Source organism: Octopus bimaculoides, chromosome 14 (assembly GCF_001194135.2).
Source record: "Octopus bimaculoides isolate UCB-OBI-ISO-001 chromosome 14, ASM119413v2, whole genome shotgun sequence".
Lineage (NCBI taxonomy): Eukaryota > Metazoa > Mollusca > Cephalopoda > Octopoda > Octopodidae > Octopus > Octopus bimaculoides.
Window position 1 is genome coordinate 42,589,140 of NC_068994.1, and position 5,359 is coordinate 42,594,498.

At 35.2% G+C, this 5,359-nt stretch overlaps 1 protein-coding gene across 3 annotated transcripts in view; it reads right to left on the reverse strand.

The window, feature by feature from the left end:
- Positions 1-5,359, reverse strand: part of LOC106879393 (protocadherin gamma-A4) — a 332,347-nt gene that overhangs the window by 58,854 nt on the left and 268,134 nt on the right. The window contains exon 1 of one of the 3 annotated variants that reach the window (XM_014928939.2): positions 2,569-3,447. The exons of the other annotated variants lie outside the window; for them this stretch is intronic. The gene's annotated coding sequence lies outside the window, so the exon portion shown is untranslated. Of the gene's footprint in view, positions 1-2,568; positions 3,448-5,359 lie in introns of those variants that run through there. 3 annotated transcript variants of the gene reach the window in all.

Here is a 5,359-nt window from a genome sequence, read left to right on the forward strand (position 1 = left end):
ATATATATATATATATATATATATATATATATATATATATATATATATATATATACACACACACTCACACACACACAATCATTCAAATGAAACCTCCTTCTCTAAATCCAAACTCAACACATTTAAAATGAAAGCCACAACTCTATCAATGGACAGACAACATATTTGATTCTTTTTGTTTCAATGAAAATTCCCTGATATTGAATGTATTTGTTGACTTTTAAAAGCACAAAACAGCACAAGACCCCAAAATATATCGATCCCGGGCTTTGTGTTTTTCAGGTTTTTTTCTTTTGTTCTTGGAGCTTATACTAGCCCTGTGTTATTTCAAAACTTTAGATGGGTGTTACTGATAGTGAGCATTTGCAGTACTGTAGTAAAGTTTTTAATAGCAACAAATTGACAATGGTTATCAGTTCTGCCTCTGGTGCCACAATGAATATCTGATTTACTTTTTCCAAATAACAACAGAGTCTGAATAATTTGTTTATTAGTTTGTATTTTGTCTATAATTTCTTTTTGCATTTCAATTTACTTCCTTGTTTTTTTTTTGTCAATGACGAGTTTGCTTTGAATGAGAGTACATATGTATATAAGCATGTGTGTATGTATGTGTATTTAAGTGCATGGCAATGTGCGTGTGTGCACGCATGCTCGTATGCACCTGTGCTTGTGTGTGTGTATGCACATAAACAAGTGTGTGCATGTTTCAGTTTATATGCATGTGTGTATGTGTGTGTGTGCATGCGCGTGTGTGTGTGTGTTTGTGTATTAGTGTTTACATGTGCATGCTTGATAATTTATTCCAGTAGATGTATGGCTCAACAATCACAATTACATGAGGGAAAGTGAGAGGGAAAGGCACTGACAGACAGGCTGACAGACAGACTGAAAAACAAACAGTATATCCCACATGCAAGCTATGTATAATTACAGAGAATTATAAAATTATGAAAGTCAGCTCTGTGAACTTGAATGACAATATGTATATTCAGCTTTCGTCCAAGTTTGTGTTCCGAGTTCAAATTCCACCATGGTTGACTGTGCCTTTCATCCTTTTTGAGTTTTTAAAATAAATACCAGTAAAGTACTGGGGTTGATATAATCAACTAGCCCCTTCCCAAAATTGCTGGCCTTGTGCTAAAATTTGAAACCAAAATGTATATTTCAGCATGTATATTTCAGTATATAATTTTCTTTGTTAAATAAAAGTAAAAAAAATTGACGTCGGTGAGAATTGAACTCTAAATCGTGAGTACTAAGACACTGTCAACCATTTAGTCTGATTCTCTGCTGTTGTCTCAACCGTCACATATTTTTCTTTTTTTTTTTTTTTTTTACATTTATCTATTCTTTTCTTTCTTTCAGAAGAAGAAAACAAAGAGTTTAAAAATTGAACCCAGATTATTCCTTATTTCTACTCCTTACATCAATTCACTACCCAACAATAGGACCTTCTTAACAAGATTTATAGGCTCCTAGTTAACGAAATACACTGGGACCCTGACATACACAACAGACAGCTGCAACATACGTTAATCAGCATTGGGCCCCTAGATCAAATGGGGTTCTGGAGTAACTGCCTGGTATGCCTATCTATGCCTTAAGATGGCACAGCCCCCATCCAAACTAAATACCATGCAAATTTCAATTGCTACCGTGAATTGAACTCAGAACAGTGCTGCAATTAAATCTGATACAACACCACCACTTCCAGCCACGAAATATATAAGAGAGTCCCAGCTTTTGAAAGAAAATAGAAATAATGTTTATCTTCCTTCTTTACCATGCAGTTTTACGGATATTTTTTCTGAATATAAATTAAAGCTATCGATGTGTGTGTGTGTGAATGTGTGTGTGTGAATGTGTGTGTGTGAATGTGTGTGTGTGAATGTGTGTGTGTGAATGTGTGTGTGTAGGGGGGTGAGTGCGTGTATGTGAAGGGGGAGGGTACTTTTACCTGCTTCAGTCACTGGACTGCAGCTATAGCAGGGCAGTGCTTTGAAGGGTTTTGTCTTAGACAAACAAATCAACCCCAGTACGTATTTTTAAGTCCAGTTCTTATCCTATCGATATCTTTTATCAGACCACTAAATTACAGGGGATGTAAACAAAGCAACGCCGGTCGTCAACCTGTGGTCAGTTACAAACACAGGCACACACGGGCACATACACACACACACATACACATTTATATATGTGATGAGCTTCTTCACTGTCGGTGAGGTGAGAGAAACTATACAGGAAAAAGTAAGGAAACAAATCTACATTGAAAATTATAAACAGAAAAAAACAAAATCAAACAAAATCAAATCAAATCAAAGAGATACACTGAAAGATTCAAAAGTATTTAAAGAACCAACTAAATATTTCTCCGTTCTATGTTTGTTACTAACAGTTGATGGGATCACCAGAAAACAGATGTACACATGGGAATTGTTGCAATTAGTTAAGATAATTCTTCTGAATTATATTACCTGTTTCTCTAACAGTTAATTGGTATGAATGTGGAGGGTAACACTGAGGTAGAAGAATAGGTAAAATAAGAATAACCTGTATGGTACTTACCTGAGGTTTTTTTTTCTTTTTTCTTTTTAAATTGTTGTATAATCCAGTGGGGTTCGTGAGAAAGTAACGTAACTTAGGGAATAAACCTGACTGACAGAAGCTCTGTGTGTGCTAGTGATGGAAATACATCTGATGTAAATGTTGTTGATGTTCTTGTTGTTGTCATGTATGTGTGAATCTGTGTGTGTGTGTGTGTGTGTGTGAAAGAAAGAGAGAGAGAGAGAGAAAAGTTAAGACAGTCTGTATGGGAGAAAGAAAGACTAAGACAGAAATGTAATAGCAGGTGTATGAGAGAGAGGAAGAGAGAGAAAAATAGAAAATTAAAAGTGTACGTAACAGAGAGAGAAGGAAAGAAAGAAAGAAAAAAGAAAGAAAAAAAGAAAGAGAGAAAGGGTAAGAGAGTAATTATGAGAAAAAAAGATAGGTAAAGTAAAAGAGTATGAATGAGAACGAGAGAAAAGGTAAGAGTAATTAGATACAAAGGATAAGATTGACAAAGTAAAAGATCATAAATGAGAAAGTGAGAGAGAGAGAGAGAGAGAGAGGAAAGGTAAGAGAGTAATTAAGTGAGAGAGAGAGAGAGAGAGGAAAGGTAAGAGAGTAATTAAGTGAGAGAGAGGAAGAGATAAACAAAGTAATGAGTGTTGTTATGAGAGAAAAACTGTGAAAGAGAAAAAAGAGAAAGAACAACTGTACATTAGTGAGTTTCAGCTTACTGGAAGAAGTTGAAGTAGGTGTGAACTTTCACCTCTTCCTCTTGAGAGTGTTTCACACAATCACTCTGTTTGCTTGTGTCTTACTGTGATCCCTGACAGACCCACTGACTGGCTAATGTGCTTAACACTGGAATGGATCAGAAAAAGTCTCGCTACCACCACCACCACCACCACCACCACCACCACCACTACCACCACCGCCTCCACTACCAACAACAACAACAACAACAACTACTATTACAACAACATCACCAGCACCAGCACTAGCATCGACAACAACAACAATACTACCACCACCACCACACTTTCACCATGAGCAACACCACCAACACCACTGCTGCTCACTTTCCTGTTTTGCTACCAACTCTCCTCCTGCCTCTCTGCCCACTAGCTCTGCACAGCTTTCTCTCACTCACTCACTCCCTTACTCATTCATCTCTCCCTCTTTCCTCTTTTTCTCTTGCTTTCTCTCTCCATACTTTTGCTTTCTTAGTGACATTCTCTGTCACCTATTCACTTCCACACTCACTCCTTTTCGTGCTTTCTCTGTCTCTGTTACTCATTCACTCTCTATCTCTTATTCTCTCTTTCCCTCCCTCACTTACCCCTTACCTTCTCTGTATCTCTTTATCTCTCTTCCACTCTATGAGTGAGTCCCACTTTATATTTCTCTTTCTCCCTTCTACACCCTTACTTTCGCTTTCATTTTCTGTGTTTACTTTCACTTTATTCACCCTTCTTTTGCTCTTCTTTTCTACTTTCACTTTCCCTTTCTGTGTTAAATTTCAATTTCTCTCTATTTCCCTCTCTTTTTGTCTTTCTCATTTTCCATTCCTCACTTGCATTTACACCTTCTCTCTCTTTCTCTCTTTCACTCACTTCGATTCTTAGTCTTATTTTCACTCTCTCTCTCTCTCTCTCTAACTCTAGATATCTTTATATCTCTCTTTTCCCTCTTCTTCTCTTGACAGAGAAATCCTACAGAAGCCAGTTCAATACAGTAGTGAACCACATACAATAATACCCTCTCACAGTTCACATACATGTGCACTGTTAATGTAACCTTATCTGTGAGGTGATTTTCACAAATATCAAGCTATATACTTCATATAAAAACCATCTATAAAACAATCTTCCTCTCTCTATAGAAAAGTACATATCCCTTTATTTTCTTACACGTGTATGAACATATTGATGTCTGCACATACATACTTTCATTCATTCATACATATATACATAAATACTCACTCACATATACACACATATGCATGTGTATATATGTATATGTATGTATGTATATATATGTGTGTGTATATATATATATATATATATATATATATATATATATATATATATATATATATATATATGTATATATGTATATGTATATATTACACATAGTTTGCATGAGGATGCATACGTAAGATTGTGTGTGCATGCGTGTGCACTCATGCATGACTTCTTCATCCCTGTAGATGTATGGTTGAACAATTGCAACAAGAAGAGAGAGTATATCCACTCACAAACTTATATGTTTGTAATTGCATGTTTTGCCTCTGTGTGTGAGAGCATGTGTGTGAGTGCGTGTGTGTGAGTGCGTGTGTATGTGTGTGTGTGTGTGAGTGATGATAAGTACAAAAAACAAACTACATGTATTTTCTTACAAGTATATATGTGACAACAGTCTTTCTAAAGACTACACTTAACATTCTTTCAAACATATAAACATATATGCATTCATACATATATATTTATACATATGCATACACGCACACACACACTTGTATGTATATACACAGAAATAAATCAGTTTATTGAAAGAACTATTCTCTTAGTTTTAAGTCTTACTGAAAACACACATTTACTTCATACATGCATACATACATACATACACACACACATATGTATGTATGTATGTATATATCTACATATGCATACATCTATATATATATAAATATGTGTGTGTGTGTGAGTGTATGTATACATTTACATATATAATATATGATGTATATATGTATGTGTATATCTATTTATCTATCAACTATCTATCTATCTATCTATCTATCTATCTGTAT